The following is a 20,228-nucleotide window of genomic DNA, read 5'->3' as shown; positions in this document are numbered from 1 at the left end:
TGCGTTTTAGTTTTGTTGGTTGTTTCCTTTGCTGTGCAGAAGCTTTTTATCTTCATAAGGTCCCAGTAGTTCATTTTTGCTTTTAATTGCCTTGCCTTTGGGGATGTGTTGAGTAAGAGATTGCTACGGCTGAGGTCAGAGAGGTCTTTTCCTGCTTTCTCCTCTAGGGTTTTGATGGTTTCTTGTCTCACATTCAGGTCCTTTATCCATTTTGAGTTTATTTTTGTGAATGGTGTGAGAAAGTGGTCTCGTTTCAATCTTCTGCATGTTGCTGGCCAGTTCTCCCAGCCCCATTTGTTAAAAGACTGTCTTATTTCCATTGGTTGTCTTTTCCTGCTTTGTCAAAGATTAGTTGGCCATAAGTTTGTGGGTCTACTTCTAGGGTTTCTATTCTATTCCATTGGTCTATGTGTCTGTTTTTGTGCCAATACCATGCTGTCTTGATGATGACAGCTTTGTAGTAGAGGCTAAAGTCTGGGATTGTGATGCCTCCTGCTTTGGTCTTCTTCAAAATTGCTTTGGCTATTCGGGGCCTTTTGTGGTTCCATATGAATTTTAGGCTTGCTTGTTGTAGTTTCAAGAAGAATGCTGGTGCAATTTTCATTGGGATTGCATTGAATGTGTAGATAGCTTTGGGTAGTATTGACATTTTGACATTATTTATTCTGCCAATCCATGAGCAGGGAATGTCTTTCCATTTATTTATATCTTCTTCAATAACCTTCATGAGCTTTCTATAATTTTCAGCATACAGATCTTTTACATCTTTGGTTAGATTTATTCCTAGGTATTTTATGCTTCTTGGTGCAATTGTGAATGGGATCAGTTTCTTTATTTCTCTTTCTGTTGCTTCATTATAAGTGTATAAGAATGCAACTCATTTCTGTACATTGATTTTGTATCCTGCAACTTTGCTGAATTCATGTATCAGTTCTAGCAGACTTCTGGTGGAGTCTATCGGATTTTCCATGTATAGTATCATGTCATCTGCAAAAAGCGAAAGCTTGACTTCATCTTTGCCAATTTCGATGCCTTTGATTTCCTTTTGTTGTCTGACTGCGGATGCTAGAACTTCCAACACTATGTTCAACAACAGCAGAGAGAGTGGGCATCCCTGTCGCGTTCCTGATCTCAGGGAAAAAGCTCTCAGTTTTTCCCCATTGAGGATGATGTTAACTGTGGGCTTTTCATGAATGGCTTTTATGATCTTTAAGTATGTTCCTTCTATCCTGACTTTCTTGAGGGTTTTTATTAAGAAAGGTTGCTGAACTTTGTCAAAGGCCTTTTCTGCATCAATTGACAGGATCATACGGTTCTTATCTTTTCTTTTATTAATGTGATGTATCACGTTGATTGATTTGCGAATGTTGAACCAGCCCTGTATCCCAGGAATGAATCCCACTTGATCATGGTGAATAATTCCTTTTATATGCCATTGAATTCGATTTGCTAGTATCTTGTTGAGAATTTTTGCATCCATATTCATCAGGGATATTGGCCTGTAGTTCTCTTTTTTTACTGGGTCTCTGTCTGGTTTAGGAATCAAAGTAATACTGGCTTCATAGAATGAGTCTGGAATTTTTCCTTCTCTTTCTATGTTTTGGAATAGCTTGAGAAGGATAGGTATTATCTCTGCTTTAAACGTCTGGTAGAACTCCCCTGGGAAAACATATGTTCCTGTACTCTTATTTGTTGGGCGATTTTTGATGACTGATTCAATTTATTCGCTGGTTATGGGTCTGTTCAAGCTATTTCCTCCTGATTGATTTTTGGAAGTGTGTGGGTGTTTAGGAATTTGTCCATTTCTTCCAGGTTGTCCAATTTGTTGGCATATAATTTTTCATAGTATTCCCTGCTAATTGTTTGTATCTCTGAGGGATTGGTTGTAATAATTCCATTTTCATTCATGATTTTATCTATTTGGGCTAACTCCCTTTTATTTTTGAGAAGCCTGGCTAGAGGTTTGTCAATTTTGTTTATTTTTTTCAAAAAAACAAATCTTGGTTTTGTTGATCTGCTCTACCGTTTTTTTAGATTCTATATTGTTTATTTCTGCCATGATCTTTATTATTTCTCTCCTTCTGCTGGATTTAGGCTGCCTTTGCTGTTCTGCTTCCATTTCCTTTAGGTGTGCTGTTAGATTTTGTATTTGGGATTTTTCTTGTTTCTTGAGATAGGCCTGGATTGCAATGTATTTTCCTCTCAGGACTGCTTTCGCTGCATCCCAAAGCATTTGGATTGTTGTATTTTCATTTTCGTTTGTTTCCATATATTTTTTAATTTCTTCTCTAATTGCCTGGTTGACCCACTCATTCTTTAGTACGGTGTTTTTTAACCTCCATGCTTTTGGAGGTTTTCCAGACTTTTTCTTGTGGTTGATTTCAAGCTTCATAGCATTGTGGTCTGAAAGTATGCATGGTATAATTTCAATTCTTGTATACTTATGAAGGACTCTTTTGTGACCCAGTATATGATCTATCTTGGAGAATGTTCCATGTGCACTCGAGAAGAAAGTATATTCTGTTGCTTTGGGATACAGAGTTCTATATATATCTGTCAAATCCATTTGATCCAATGTGTCATTCAGTGCCCTTGTTTCTTTATTGACCGTGTGTCTAGATGATCTATCCATTTCTGTAAGTGGAGTGTTAAAGTCCCCTGCAATTACCACATTCTTATCAATTAGGTTGCTTATGTTTATGAGTAATTGTTTTGTATATTTGGGGGCTCTGGTATTTGGTGCATAGATATTTATAATTGTTAGCTCTTCCTGGTGGATAGACCCTGTAATTATTATATAATGCCCTTCTTCATCTCTTGTTACAGCCTTTAATTTAAAGTCTAGTTTGTCTGATATAAGTATGGCTACTCCAGCTTTCTTTTGACTTCCAGTAGCATGATAAATAGTTCTCCATCCCCTCACTCTCAATCTAAAGGTGTCCTCAGATCTAAAATGAGTCCTTGTAGACAGAAAATACATGGGACTTGTTTTTTTATCCATTCTGATACCCTATGTCTTTTGGTTGGCGCATTTAATCCATTTACATTCAGTGTTATTATAGAAAGATACGGGTTTAGAGTCATTGTGATGTCTGTGTGATTTATGCTTGTAGTGATGTCTTTGGTACTTGGTCTCACAGAATCCTCCTTAGGATCTCTTGTAGTGCTGGTTTAGTGGTGACAAATTCCTTCAGTGTTTGTTTGTTTAGGAAGACCTTTATCTCTCCTTCTATTCTAAATGACAGACTTGCTGGATAAAGGATTCTCGGCTGCATATTTTTCCTGTTCAGCACATTAAAGATCTCGTGCCAATCCTTTCTGGCCTGCCAAGTTTCAAAAGAGAGATCAGTCACGAGTCTTATAGGTCTCCCTTTATATGTGAGGGCACGTTTACCCCTTGCTGCTTTCAGAATTTTCTCTTTATCCTTGTATTTTGCCAGTTTCACTATGATATGTCATGCAGAAGATCGACTCAATTTACGTCTGAAGGGAGTTCTCTGTGCCTCTTGGATTTCAATGCCTTTTTCCTTCCCCAGTTCAGGGAAGTTCTCAGCTATTATTTCTTCAAGTACCCCTTCAGCACCTTTCTCTCTCTCTTCCTCCTCTGGGATACCAATTATGCATATATTATTTCTTTTTAGTGTATCACTTAGTTCTCTAATTTTCCCCTCATACTCTTAGATTTTTTTATCTCTCTTTCTCTCAGCTTCCTCTTTTTCCACAACTTTATCTTCTAGTTCACCTATTCTCTCCTCTGCCTCTTCAAGCCGAGCCATTGTGGATTCCATTTTGTTTTGCATTTCGTTTAAATCGTTTTTCAGCTCCTCCTGACTGTTTCTTAGTCCCTTGATCTCTGTAGCAAGAGATTCACTGCTGTCCTCTATACTGTTTTCAAGCCCAGCGATTAATTTTATGACTATTATTCTAAATTCACTTTCTGTTATATTATTTAAATCCTTTTTGATCAGTGCATTGGCTGTTGTTATTTCCTGGACATTTTTCTGAGGGGAATTCTTCCGTTTGGTCATTTTGCATAGTACCTGGAGTAGTGTGGATCTGCAGGTCACTTCCCTTGTGCTGTGTATAACTGGAGTTGGTGGGCGGGGCCGCAGTCAGACCTGATGTCTGCCCCCAGCCCACCGCTGGGGCCACAGTCAGACTAGTGTGTGCCTTCTTTTCCTGTCTCCTAGGGGTGGGATTCACTGTGGGGTGGCGTGGCCCATCTTGGCTACTTGCATACTGCCAGGCTTGTGGTGCTGGGGATCTGGCGTATTAGCTGGGTGGGTAGGCAAGGTGCCGGGTGCAGGAGGGTCAGGCTTAGCTAACTTCTCCTTAGGTGATCCACTTCTGGAGGGGCCCTGTGGCAGCAGGAGGGAGTCAGACCCTCTGCCGGAGGGGTGACTCCGCAGAAGCACAGGGTTGGTTGTTTGTGAGGAGGGAGCAAGTTCCCTGGCAGGAACTGGTTCCCTTTGGGATTTTGGCTGGGGGATGGGCGAGGGAGATGGCACTGGAGAGCGCCTTTGTTCCCTGCCAAACTGAGCTCTGTCGTCCTGGGGCTCAGCAATTCTCCCTCCCTTTGTCCTCCAGCCTTCCTGCTTTCGGAGCAGAGCTGTTAACTCATGACCTCCCAGATGCTAAGTCCAGCTTGCTGTCGGAACACACTCCCTCCAGCCCCTCCACTTTTGCAAGCCAGACTTGGGGGCTCTGCTTGGCCAGCGGGCTGCCCCTCTGCCTGGTCTCACTCCTGCCAGTCCGTGGAGCGCGCACCACCTCACCGCCCTTCCTACCCTCTTCTGTGGGCCTCTCGTCTGCACTTGGCTCCAGAGACACCGTTCTGCTAATCCTCTGGAGGTTTTCTGGGTTATTTAGGCAGGTGTAGGTGGAATCTAAGTGATCAGCATGATGCGCGGTGAGCCCAGAGTCCTCCTATGCCGCCATCTCTCTATATATTTTTTTTTGAAAAAAAACCTATTTAGATCCTCTGCCCTTGGTTTTTTATTGTCAAGTTGTATGAGTTCTTTATATATTTTAAGTATTAAAACTGTATCAGATATATGATTTTCAAATATATTCTTGCATTCAGCAGGATGCCTTTTCATTTTGTTTGTGTGTGTGTGTGTGTGTCCTTCACTGTGCAAAATCTTTTAATGTGATATAATCTCATGTATTTTTCCTTTTGTTTCTCTTGTCTTTGGTACGAGATCACAATTATATATTCTTGTTTCTCTTGTCATAAATTAACTAACCATATATGTGTGGGTTTATTTTTAAGTACTCTTGTTTGTTCCATTCACCCTTTTCTGTTTTTATGCCAATATTAGACTCTTTGGGCTACTGCAGCTTTGTAATATAGTTAGATATCAGGGCCATGCTACCTCCAGCTTTATTCTTCTTTCTCAAGATCTCTTTGGCTATTATAAATTTTTGTTTTAATGCTGCAAAAAATGCCATTGAGCTTTTTATAGAGATTTCAGTGAGTCTGTAGATTGGTTTGGACATTTGAACAATGTTAATTCTTCCAATCCATTAAGCACAGAATAATTATCAATTTATTTATTTCTTCTTCAATTTATTTTATCTGTTTTTTTTTTTTTTTAATTTAAGTGTACAGGTCTTTCACCCCCTCCCTGCTTGGTTAAATTTATTCCTAGATATTTTATTCATCTTAATACAATTGTTAGGGGATTATTTTCTTAATTTCACTTTCTGATAGTTCATTATTAGTGTATTTAAACACAATAGATCTGTATATTTATTTTAACAGTTATTCTGTTGGAGTGTTTAAGATTCTCTATAAACTGTATCATGTCATCTGCAAATAATGACAGTTTTAATTTTTCTTTTATGGTTTGGATGACATTTTTTTGCCTAATTGCTGTGGTCAGAATTTCCATTACTATGTTGTATTAAAGTGGTGAGTGTGGACATTTTGATCTTGTTTCTGGTCTTAAAAATATATATATCAGCGTTTTCTCATTGAGTACTATGTTAGTTGTGGTTTTGTCATAGATTGCCTTTATTGTATTGAAATATATACCGTCTATATCCATTTTATTGAGAGTTTTAATCATAAATAGATGCTGAGTTTTTTGAAATGCTTTTTCTCTATTTATTGGAATGATTATATTACTTTATCCTTCATTTTGTTAATGTGGTGTATCACATTGAATGATTTGTGGATATTAAGCCATCTTTTCATCTTTGGAATTGATCCCATTTGATCATGGTGTATGATGACTTTAATGTATTATTGAATTCAGTTTGTTAATATTTTGCTTAGGATTTTTGCATCTATGTTTATCAAAGGTATTGGCCTGTAACTTTTGTTGTTGTTCCTTATCTGTTTTTGTTTCAGGGTAAAGCTTGCCTCATAAAATGAGTTTGGAAGCCTTTCACCTTCTTCAAATTTTTGAAGACTTTTAGAAGGATTGGTATTAAATCTTCTTTGAATCATTGAGAGAAATCATCGGTGAAGTTGACTGGTCCTGGACTTTGATATGTTTCATATGATGAAGTTTTGATTACTGATTCTATTTCTTTAGTAGTAATTGGTCTATTCTTATTTACTATTTCTTCCTCATACATTATTAGAAGATGCATGTTTCCAGGAATTTATCCATTTCTTCTAGGTCATCCTATTTATTTGCTTGTAATTTTTCATAGTAGTTTTTTATGACCCTTTGTATTTTTGTGATATCCAGTTGTAATTTCTCCACTTTCATTTTTGATTTTATTTACTTGAGCCCTCCCCCCTTTTATGATTCTAGCTAAAGGTTTGACAATTTTGTTTATCTTCTCATCAAATGAGCTTCTAGTTTCATTAATTTTCTACTGTTTTTTTAGTTTCTATTTTTTTTTTTGCTCTCAATTTTATTATTTCTTTCCTTTCACTAAATTTGGGCTTTGTTTGTTACTCTTTTTATGTATTTTTTAGGTATAGAATTAGATTGTTTATTTCATCAGTGAAAGAGAGGGAAAGATAATTTAAGTTGATGGCAACTTAATTTTGAGCACATTCTAAAATCTTTGCATTTTTATCCCCCACATATTCTATTTTTGATGTTCTATTTTATATCTTTTCATGTTCTGCAAATGTTAATTAAGAATTATAGTTTTAGTTAATTTATAACTTTTCTTTACTTATAGAGCTTATATTAGGTTTTTAAGTGGCTAATCCACTGCCTTTACTATATATTTGCAATTATTATTGAAATATTTTTATACTTTCATCTACATTTATTTTTATTATTGAAGTATAGCTAACATACAATGTTACATTAGTTCAGGGGTACAACATATTGATTTAATAATTCTATACAATATTGACTGCTTACCATGATAGGTGTAGTCACCATCTGTCACCAAATAGTGTTATTGACATCTTATTGACTGTATTCTGAATGCTGTAGTTTTCATCTCCATGAGTGTTTTTTTTTTTTTAATACCTTGAAGTTTGTGTCTTTAATCCCCTTTGATTTATTTCAGCCATCTATCCATTCATATCCCCTCTGGCAGCCACAAGATTGTTTTCTGTATTTAAGAGTCTATTTTTATTTGATTTTTTACCTTTTTTTTTGTTTGTTTTGATTCTTAAATCCCACATATGAATAAAATCATACATTTGTATTTCTCTGTCTGTCTTATTTTATTGGGTATATACCCCTAGATCCAACCATATATTTTCAAATGGAAGATGTCATTCCTTTTTATGCCTGAATAATATTCCAGTGTATATCATATATAATGTATACAAATATAAAATACTATTTATCCATTTGTCTATAAGTGGACACTTGGCTTGCTTTCTCATCTTGGATATTGTAAATAATGCTGAAGTAAACATAGGGATGCATATATATCTTTTTGAATTAGTCTTTTATTTTCTTTTTATAAATACAGTAGTGGAATTACTGAATCATACAGTATTTTCATTTTTAATTATTTGAGGAACTCTTTACTTTTTCCAAAGTGACTGCACTTACTTGTATTTCCACAAACAGTGCACAAGGACTACTTTTTCTCCACAACCACTGCAACACTTGTTATTTTTTGTCTTTTTATTTTAGCCATTATGGCAGGATAAATGTAATACATCATTGTGGTTTTGATTTACATTTCCATGATGACTAGTGATGTTGAGTATCTCCTCATGTGGGTTTTTTTTTTTTTTTGGTGATTGGCGTGCCTTTTTTTGGAAAAATGTCTATTTACGTATTTGCCCATTTTAAAATGGATTATAAGTTTGGTTTTGTTTTTTTTGTGTGTGTGTTGAATTATAAAAGTTCTTTATATATTTTGGATATTAACCCCTTATTGAACATATCATTTAGATACATTTCTTCTCTTCATTAGGTTGCTTTGTCAATTTGTTGATGGTTTCTATCATTGTGCAAAAGCTTTTTTTATTTTGGTCTAGTCCCAAGAGTTCATTTTTGGTTTTGATTTTCTTGCTTGAAGAAACATAACTAGAAAAAATTTCTACAACCAACTTCAAAGTAACTATTGCCGAATTTTATTTTTAGGATTTTTATGATTTAAAATCTCACATACAGGACTTTATTATGTTTTGAGTTTATTTTGTGTATGGTGTAAGAAAGTGGTCCAATTTACTTCTTTTGCATGTAGCTGTCCAGTTTTCCCAGGACTATTTATTGAAAATACTATTTTCTCCATTGTATATTTATGCCTCCTTTGTCATAGATATGAGTCTATTTCTGGGTTCTTTATCCTGTTTTTGATCTACATGTCTATTTTTGTGCCAGGAGAATACTGGTTTGATTACTGCAGCTTTATCTTGATACATTACTATATCCTGAAATCTGGGAATGTGATATCTCCAGTTTTGCATTTTCAATATTGCTTTGCATTTTTGGAATCTTTGGGGTTCCATACAAATTTCAGTATTATTTGTTCTAGTTTTGTGAAAAATGTTGGTATTTTGATATGGATTGCCTTAAATGTGTAGATTGCTTTAGGTACTATGCACATTTTAACAAAATTCATTTTTCCTATTCATGGACATGGAATATCTTTCTTTTTATTTGTGTAATCTTCATTTTTTTTCATTAGTGATTTATAGTTTTCAGAATACAAGTCTTTCACCTTTTTAGCTAAGTATATTCCTACCTATTTTATTTTTGGTGGATTGTAATTGGGATTGTTTTATTAATTTTTCTTTTTGCTATGTAGTTATTAGTGTAGATAAAAGCAATAATTTTTTATGTTCAATTTGTATCCTGCGATTTTATTGAATTCATTTATCAGTTCTGTGTGTGTGTGTATGTGTGTGTGGGCATACACGTATGTGTGTGGTCTTTAGGGTTTTTTGTATATGCAAATAGTTACAGTTTTACTTCTTCTTTACTAATGTTGATATCTTTTATTTCTTTTTCTTCACTGATTGCTGTAGCTAAGGCATCCATTATTATATTGAATAATGCTTGTGAGAGTAAACATGCTTGCCTTTTCCTGATATGAGAGAAAAAGCTCTCAGTTTGGTACCATTATGTTGTTACCTATGGGTTTCTCATATATAGCTATTATGTTGAAATGTATTCCTTTTAAACCTACTTTGTTGATAGTTTTGATCAAATGGACTTTGTATTTCTTCAATTTTGTTTCTGCATCCATTCAGATGGCCATATGGTTTTTATCCTTCTCTTCTTAATGTGATATATCACGTTGACTGATTTGTGAATATTGAACCTACATTGTATTCCTGGAATAAATCTCACTTTATAAGCTGAATTATTTATTTACTGTATTGTTGAATTCGTTTTCCTAATATCTTCTTTAGGATTTTTGCATCTAAGTTTATCAGATACATTAACCAGTAGTTTTTTTGGAAATTTTGTTTTGCTTCTTTTGGTATAAGGTTAAATCTGGCCTTGCAGAATGAATTTGGAGGTTTTACTTTCTCATTTACTTTGTGCAATAACTTGAAAAGAATATGTGTTAACTCTTATTTCAATGTTTTGATGATGTCACCTGTGAAGTCATCTAGTACTGGACTTTTGTTGTGAGTTTTTTTTTTTTATTACTGATTCAATTTCAAGGCTAGCACTCAATCTATTCACATTTCCTATTGTTTCCTGATTCAGTTTTTGGAAGCTTATACGTTTGTGGGAATTTATCTCTTTTTTCTAGGTTTTCCAATTTGTAAGCACATAAATTTTCATAATATTCTCTTATACCTCTTTGTATTTATGTGGCATCAATTGTTACTTATTTTTCTTCATTTCTGATATGTATTTGGATCTTCTCTCTTTTTCTCTTGACTAGTGTGGGTAAGGATAAAACAATGCTGTGGGTATTCTCCAAAAAATGCTCCAGTTTTTATTTATCAGTTCTATTTTTTAGTTTTTATTTCATTTATTTCTTCTTTTTAAAAAGTTTTTATTTTAATTCCAGTTAGTTAACATACAGTGTTCTATCAGTTTCAGGTATACAATATAGTGATGTAAAAATTCCCTACATCAGCAGGTCCTCATCATGAAAAGGGCACTCCTTAATCCTCATCAACTAAACAACTCACTCCACTCTGGTAACCATTAGTCTCTTTTATATACTTAAGAGACTGTTTCATGGTTTCTCTATCCTTCTCTTGCTCTTTTTAAAACTTGCTCATTGAAACTGTTTCAGGGGAGGAAGATGGCAGTGTAGGAGGACTCTGGGCTCACCACGTCCAGCTGATCACTTAGATTCCACCCACACCTGCCTAAATAACCCAGAAAACCACAAAGACTAGCATAATGGATTCTCTGGAGCCAAGTGCAGATGAGAGGCCCAAGGAAGAGGGTAGGAAGGGTGGAAAGGCGGTGCATGCTACACGGACTGGCCGGAGGGAGGCGGGACAGAAGGGCAGCCTGCCGGCCAAGCAGAGCCCCCAAGTCTGGCATGCAAAAGCGGAGGGGCAGACAGAGTGTGTTCTGACAGCAAGCGGGACTTAACATCTGGAAGGTTATAAGTTAACAGCTCTGCTCAGAGAGCGGGAGGGCTGGAGGACAACAGAGGGAGAGTTGTTGAGCTCCAGACCACAGAGCTCAGCTTGGCAGGGAACAAAGGCCCTCACCAGCGCCATCTCCCTCCCCCACCCCCCAGCCAAAATCCAAAGGGAACCAGTTCCTGCCAGGAAACTTGCACCACGCAAACACCGAGCACTGTGTTTCTGCTGATCCATCCCTCTGGCTGGTCTGACACCCTCCTGGTGCCTCAGGGCCCCTCCCGAAGTGGATCACCAAAGGAAAGGCGAGCTGAGTCTGCCCCTCCCTCCATTTGCACCTTGCCAATCCACCCTAATACGCCAGATCCCCAGCACCACAAACCTGGAAGTGTGCAAGTAGCACAGGGGAGTCAAGCCACCCACAGTGAATCCCACCCCAAGGAGAGTGAAAGAGAAGGTACCCACCAGTCTGACTGTGGCCCCAGCGGTGGGCTGGGGGCAGACATCAGGTCTGACTGCAGCCCCGCTCACCAATGCAAGTTATTCAAGACAGCACAGGGGAAGTGCCCTGCAGTTCTATCAAAAATGATGAAACAGAAAACTTCCCCTCAGAAAAACGTCCAGGAAATAACAGTAGCTAACGAACTGATCAAGAAGGACTTAAACAATATAACAGAAAGTGAATTTAGAATAATAGTCATAAAAACAGTATAGAGGACAGAGAGAATCTATTGCTACAGAGATCAAGGGACTAAGGAACAGTCAGGGGGAGCTAAAAAATGCTATAAATGAACTGCAAAATAAAATGGAGACGACCACAGCTCGGATTGAAGAGGCAGAGGAGAGAATAGGTGAACTAGAAGGTGCTGAAGGTGTACTTGAAGAAATAATAGCTGAGAACTTCCCAGATCTGGGGAAGGAAAAAGGCATTGAAATCCAAGAGGCACAGAGAACTCCTTCACACGTAATTTGAATCGACCTTCTGCACGACATATAGTGAAACTGGCAAAATACAAGGAAAAAGAGAAAATTCTGAAAGCAGCTAGAGATAAACGTGCTCTAACATATAAAAGGAGGCCTATAAGACTCATGACTGATCTCTCTACTGAAACTCGGCAGGCCAGAAAGGAATGGCAGAAGATCTTCAATGTGATGAACAGAAAAAAAATATGCAGCCGAGAATCCTTTATCCAGCAAGTCTGTCATTTAGAATAGAAGGAGAGATAAAGGTCTTCCCAAACTAACAAAAACTGAAGGAATTGGTCACCACCAAACCACCCCTACAAGAGACCCTAAGGGGGATCCTGTGAGACAAAGTACCAGACACATCACTACAAGCATGAGACCTACAGACATCACAATGACTCTAACCCATATCTTTCTATAATAACACTGAAAGTAAATTGACTAAATGTGCCAACCAAAAGACATAGGGTATCAGAATGGATAAAAAAACAAGACCCATCTATTTACTGTCTACAAGAGACTCATTTTAGACCTGAGGACACCTTCAGATTGAGAGTAAGGGGATGGAGAACTATCATGCCACTGGAAGTCAAAAGAAAGCTGGAGTAGCCATACTTATATCAGACAAACTAGACTTTAAATTAAAGGCTGTAACAAGAGGGGAAGAAGGGTATTATATAATATTTACAGGGTCTATCCATCAAGAAAAACTAACAATTATAAATGTCTATGCACTGAATACAGGAGCCCCCAAATATTTAAAACAATTACTCACAAACATAAGCAACCTTATTGATAAGAATGTGGTAATGGCAGGGGAATTTAACACCACACTTACAGAAATGGACAGATCATCTAGACACACAGCCAATAAAGAAACAAGGGCCCTGAATGATACATTGGATCAGCTGGACTTGACAGATATATTTAGAAGTCTGCATCCCAAAGCAACAGAGTATACTTTCTTCTTGAGTGCACATGGAACATTCTCCAAGATAGATCACATACTGGGTCACAAAAGAGCCCTTCAGAAGTATACAAGAGTTGAGATCATACCATGCATACTTTCAGACCACAATTCTGTGAAGCTTGAAATCAACCACAGGAAAAAGTCTGGAAAACTTCCAAAAGCATGGAGGTTAAGGAACACCCTAGTAAAGAATGAATGGGTCAACAAGGCAATTAGACAAGAAATTAAAAAATATATATATGGAAACAAACTAAAATGAAACTACAACAATCCAAACGCTTTGGGATGCAGCGAAGGCAGTCCTGAGAGTAAAATATATCGCAATCCAGGCCTATCTCAAGAAACAAGAAAAATCCCAAATACAAAATCTAACAGCACACCTAAAGGAAATAGAAGCAGAACAGCAAAGGCAGCCTACACCCATAAGAAGAGAAATAATAAAGATCAGAGGAGAAATAAACAATATAGAATCTAAAAAAAAAACTGTAGAGCAGATCAATGAAACCAAGAGTTGTTTTTTTTAAAAAAATAAACAAAATTGATAAACCTCTAGCCAGGCTTCTCAAAAAGAAATGGGAGATGAGCCAAATAGATAAAATCATGAATTAAAATGGAATTATTGCAACCAATCCCCCAGAGATACATGCAATTATCAGGCAATATGATGAAAAATTTTATGCCAACAAACTGGAAGAAATGGACAAATTCCTAAACACCCACACACTTCCAAAACTCAATCAGGAGGAAATAGCTTGAACAGACCCATAACCAGCGAATAAATTGAATCAGTCATCAAAAATCCCCCAACAAATAAGAGTACAGGAACAGATGGCTTCCCAGGGGAGTTCTACCAGACGTTTAAAGCAGAGATTATACCTATCCTTCTCAAGCTATTCCAAAACATAGAAAGAGAAGGAAAAAATCCAGACTCATTCTATGAAGCCAGTATTACTTTGATTCCTAAACCAGACAGAGACCTAGTAAAAAAAGAGAACTACAGGCCAATATCCCTGATGAATATGGATGCAAAAATTCTCAACAAGATACAAGCAAATCGAATTCAACAGCATATAAAAAGAATTATTCACCATGATCAAGTGGGATTCATTCCTGGGATACAGGGCTGGTTCAACATTTGCAAATCAATCAACGTGATACATCACACTAATAAAATAAAAGATAAGAACCGTATGATCCTGTCAATTGATGCAGAAAAGGCCTTTGACAAAATTCAGCACCCTTTCTTAATAAAAACCCTCGAGAAAGTCGGGATAGAATGAGCATACTTAAACATCATAAAAGCCATTTATGAAAAGCCCACAGCTAACATCATCCTCAATGGGGAAAAACTGAGAGCTTTTTCCCTGAGATCAGGAACATGACACGGATGTCCACCCTCACCGCTGATGTTTAACATAGTGTTGAATTTTCTAGCATCAGCAATCAGACAACAAAAGAAAATCAAAGGCATCAAAAATGGCATAGATGAAATTAAGCTTTCACTTTTTGCAGATGACATGATACTATACATGGAAAATCCAATAGACTCCACCAGACGTCTGCTAGAACTGATACATGAATTTAGCAAAGTTGCAGGATACAAAATCAATGTACAGAAATCAGTTGCATTCTTATACACTAATAATGAAGCAACAGAAAGACAAATAAATAAACTGGTCCCATTCACAATTGCACCAAGAAGCATAAAATACCTAGGGATAAATCTAACCAAAGATGTAAAAGATCTGTATGCTGAAAACTATAGAAAGTTTATGAAGGAAATTGAAGAAGATATAAAGAAATGGAAAATCATTCCGTGCTCATGGATTGGAAGAATAAATATTGTCAAAATGTCAATACTACCCAAAGCAATCTACACATTCAATGCAATCCCAATCAAAATTGCACCAGCATTCTTCTCAAAGCTACAGCAAGCAATCCTAAAAATCATATGGAACCACAAAAGGCCCCAAATAGCCAAAGTAATTTTGAAGAAGACCAAAGCAGGAGGCATCACAATCCCAGACTTTAGCCTCTACTACAAAGCTGTCATCATCAAGACAGCATGGTATTGGCACACAAAAACAGACACATAGACCAATGGAATAGAATAGAAACCCCAGAACTAGACCCACAAACATATGGCCAACTCATCTTTGACAAAGCAGGAAAGAACATCCAATGGAAAAAAGACAGTCTCTTTCACAAATGGTGCTGGGAGAACTAGACAGCAACATGCAGAAGATTAAAACTAGACCACCTTCTCACACTATTCACAAAAATAAACTCAAAATGGATACAGGACCTGAATGTGAGACAGGAAACCATCAAAACCCTAGAGGAGAAAGCAGGAAAAGACCTCTCTGACCTCAGCCACAGCAATCTCTTACTCGACACATCCTCAAAGGCAAGGGAATTAAAAGAAAAAATGAACTACTGGGACCTTATGAAGATAAAAAGCTTCTGCACAGCAAAGGAAACAACCAACAAAACTAAAAGGCAGCCAACGGAATGGGAAAAGATATTTGCAAATGACATATCAGACAAAGGGCTAGTATCTAAAATCTATAAAGAGCTCACCAAACTCCACACCCGAAAAACAAATAACCCATTGAAGAATTGGGCAGAAAACATGAACAGACACTTCTCTAAAGAAGACATCCGGATGGTCAACACGCACATGAAAAGATGCTCAACGTCGCTCCTCATCAGGGAAATACAAATCAAAACCACAATCAGATATCAGCTTATGCCAGTCAGAGTGGCCAAAATGAACAAATCAGGAGACTATAGATGCTGGCGACGATGTGGAGAAATGTGAACCCTCTTGCACTGTTGGTGGGAATGCAGATTGGTGCAGCCACTCTAGAAATCAGTGTGGAGGTTCGCAAAAAATTAAAAATAGATCTACCCTATGACCCAGAATTAGCACTGCTAGGAATTTACCCAAGGGATACAGGAGTGCTGATGCATAGGGGCACTTATACCCCAAGGTTTATAGCAGCACTCTCAACAATAGCCAAATTATGGAAAGAGCCTAAATGTCCATCAACTGATGAATGCATAAAGAAATTGTGGTTTATATACACAATGGAGTACTACGTGGCAATGAGCAAGAATGAAATATGGCCCTTTGTAGCAACATGGATGGAACTGGAGAGTGTTATCCTAAGTGAAATAAGCCATACCGATAAATACAGATGCCATATGTTTTCACTCTTATGTGGATCCTGAGAAACTTAACAGAAACCCATGGGGGAGGGGAAGGAAAAAATAAGTTAGAGTGGGAGGAGGGCAAACCATATGAGACTCTTAAAAACTGAGAACAAACTGAGGGTTAAGAAGGGGTGGGAGGGTGGGGAGGGTGGGTGATGGGTATTGAGGAGGACACATTTTGGTATGAGCACTGGGTGTTGTATGCAAATCAATTTGACAATAAATTCCCAGAAAAAGTAATAAAAAAAATAAAACTTGCTCATTTGTTTTGTTTCTTAAATTCTAAATATGAATGAAATTATGTGATATTTGGCTGACATTTCACTTAGCATTATACTCTTGAGTTCCACGGATATCTTTGCAACTAGCAAGATTTAATTGTTTTTTATGGCTGAGTAATTCATGTATATATATATATATATATACACATGTATGTATATATATACACTTGTATGTATATATATATATTCATGTATATATATATATATACACATATATATATTACATCTTCTTTATCCATTCATCAATGGATGGACACATTGGGATGCTTTCATATCTTGGCTATTGAAATAATGTTGGTATAAACATAACATTGAAAGTATCCCCTTTAATTAGTGTTTTCATATTCTTTGGGTAAATATCTGGTAATGTAATTGCTGGATCATAAGGTAATATTCTTTTAAATTTCTTGTGAACTCCGTGCTCTTTTCCACAATGACTGCACCAGTTTGCATTACTACCAACAGTACATGAAGGTTCTTTTTCTCCGCATCCTTATGAACACCTGTTGTTTTTGTGTTGTTGGTTTTAGCCATTCTGCTAAGTGGAGATGGTATCTCAGTGTAGTCTGTATTTACATCTCCGTTATGGTAAGTGATCTTGAGCATATTTCTGTGAGTCTGCTGTCCATCTGGATATATTCTCTGGAGAAGTATCTGCTCATGTCTTGGGCCAAAATTATAATTGAATGATTTTTTTGGGGGTATTGAGTTATATAAGTTCTTTTTATATTTTTTTACACTATTACTTTATCATATAGGTCATTTGCAGATATCTTCTCCTATTCTGTAGGTTATATTTAAGTTGTGGTTGTATTTAAGTTCATTTGCTGTACAGAAGATTTTTATTTTGATGTAGTCCCAGTACTTTACTTTTGCTTTTTTGTTCCCTTCCCTCAAGAAACATATCTAAAACATAATTTGATGCGGCAGATGTCAAAGAAGTTACTGCCTATATACACTTGTAAGATTTTTATGGTTTCAGGTCTCGAATTTAGGTCTTTAATTTATTTCGATTTTATTTTAGTGTATGGTATAAAAAAGTGGTCCAGTTTCATTCATTTGCATGTTGTTGTCCAATTTTCCCCACATCATTTGTTGAATACATTCTTTTTCCCATTGGATATTCTTTCCTGTTTGATCAAAAATTAATTGACCATATAGTTGTGGGTTCATTTCTGGATTTTATATTCTTTCCTATTGATCTATGTGTCTCATTGCATCATACTGTTTTGATTACTGCAGCATTGTATTATAATTTGACAACTGGAATTGTGATGTCTTCAGCTTTGCTTTTCATTTTCAAGATTGATTTGACTGGGGGAGGAATTAAGATGGCAGAGAAGTATGGGACCATGGGTTTTCCTCTCCCACAAATACAGCTATATTGAGGTAAGATCACTTGGAACACCCAGGAAATCAATCTGAGAACTGGCAGAAGGATATCCACGGTTGGAGGGAGACAGTGTGACAGGTGTGAGGTGCATGCAAGTGAACTGGGGGAGAGAAAAGAGGTGGTGCTGAGGAGGGGAAAAACTCTGTGGGAGACAAAAGGGAAAGAAAGAAAGAAAGAAAGAAAGAAAGAAGAAAGAAAGAAAGAAAGGAAGAAAGAAAGAAAGAAAGAAAGAGGGGTTAAAAGAGTAGTGTGGTGTCAGGTTTACACAAGAAGAAAACCTCTCCAGACCACAGACTGGGGAGGGAGAGATACTGAGTGCCACAGGTATCTTACAAACAGCATGTGAAGCTCAAACTATGAGGTTTTGGAAGTGCACAACTTTCTATGGAGTGGAGATGTAGTGTGCACACCTTGAGAGGAAGGTGCGGGTCTTGGAGTGCATAGCATGGTGTAGGGGTCTCCTGGGTTGCACTGAAAGAGAACATTCCCCTTTTTGGAGTACATTTGGGAGAGGTAATATTGCCACTCTAAGGACAAGTGATCCAGGGGCTAAGAAAAGATCTTTCACTGGCAAGTAACAGAGGCATCCACAGAGGGTAGATAACCTGATTGATGCTTTCCACAGTGCTACACCATAGATTTCATGCATAATGCAGGCATAAGACTATCTTTTTGGGACAAAGGACATCAGACACATTGTGGACCGTCTCTACTCCTGAAGGTGAGAAGAGTATGCTGGGTCCATTAAAGTTTCAAGTTTTGAATCCAAGCCATATACCAAAGATAAAACAGAGGAGAACTGTGGCGCCAGGCATACTGACTGCCCTCACTATTCTATGAGGTCTTCCTGAACAGCAGAGGTGTGAAATCGCCTGTCCGTGGATGAGAAAGTGGGGTGGCAATATTTTCTCCAACAACACCACCACAGTGAGTGTTCAGAGAACAACAGAGTGGCCCCCAGTGGAAGCGAGACCTCTTACACAAAACCCTGCCTCCCTGTGCCTGGCAACTGCATATTTACTAGGGCAAAACTGAGTCAGTACAGTGAGACTCTCCTCCAGAAAATCTAGCTCAGGCAGCATCCAGTATGTACAAAGTATACTGCAATAGAGTGCTTCAAAGTGTCACCTGCAGTTCTAGTGGTAATAGGACCAGGCTTACTTTTTCTCATCTTTCTTCTTCTTTTTTTCCTTTGAAACTTGGCTTATAGTTTTTTGTTTTGTTTTGTTTTGTTGTTCATTTCCTTTTCTCTTTTGGGGGAGAATCCGGCTTCTGTGTTCTTAACTTTCGCTTTCTTTTTCTTTTCCCTTTCTTTTTATTTCATTTCAGGCTTATAGGTTTTTGCTTGTCTCTTTTGATTTTTTTGTTTTTGTTTTTGTTTTTCCTTTTCCTTTTCTCTTTCTTTTTTAATTGGGATTTTATATTTTTATTTATTTATATTTTTTACAGACTTATTTTAACAAATCAAAGCACACTTAGTTTAAGGTCCAAACACTCCCCACTGCAAACAAGAACCTCTGCAGACCACTGACCAGGGGAAAAAAAGCAACCAAAATGCAATAGCAGAATGCACACAGTGTACACCAGAAACACTTCCTGACTGGCCAGGCTCTGGACAGTGTAAGACTCCTTTTTAAATATAGCATTACTGTCAGGTACAGGAAACATAACAAGCTTTGAAAACATGTAAAACACAGAAAGTTAGTCAAAATAACAAGATTGAAGAATTCTCCTAAAAAGAAAGGCCAAGAGGAAATCACAGCCAAGGACTTGCTCAAAATTAATCTTTGACAAAGCAGGAAAGAGTATCCAATGGAAAAAAAAGTTAACTAACTAGAATTTAAATAAAAACTTTAGAAAAATAATACAGTAATATTAGGGACATTAACACCCACTTACGTCAATAGAGAGAACTTCCAAAGAGAAAATCAAGAAAGAAATATTCGCTTTGAATGACACAGTGAACCAGATGAATTTAAGAGATATATTCAAAAATTCCATCCTAAAACACCAGAACATAAATTATTTTCAATATCATTTGTAACATTCTCTGTAATAGATCACATATTAGGCCACAGAACAGGTGTCAACAAATTTTAAAAATGTGGTCATATGATGCATCTTTTTGGACCACAACACTGTGAAACTAGAATTCAACCACAACGAAAAGGCTAGAAAGACTACATACACATGGAGGTTCACATAGTATAAAAAATAAATGGGTCAACCAAGAAATCAATGAAGAAATCAAAAAGTACGTGGAAACAAATGGCAATGAAGAGAAAATGGTCCAAACTCTTTGACAGGCAACAAAAGTGGTTTCAGAGTGAAGTTTATATGCAGGCCAACCTCAAGAAGTAAGAAAAATATCAAATAAACAAACTAAATTTACACCTTAAAAAGCAAGAAAAAGAATTAACAAAACACAAAACCAGCAGAAGAAAAGAAATAATAAAGAGT

Source organism: Panthera uncia, chromosome X (genome assembly GCF_023721935.1).
Source record: "Panthera uncia isolate 11264 chromosome X, Puncia_PCG_1.0, whole genome shotgun sequence".
Lineage (NCBI taxonomy): Eukaryota > Metazoa > Chordata > Mammalia > Carnivora > Felidae > Panthera > Panthera uncia.
This window is presented reverse-complemented; position numbering follows the sequence as displayed.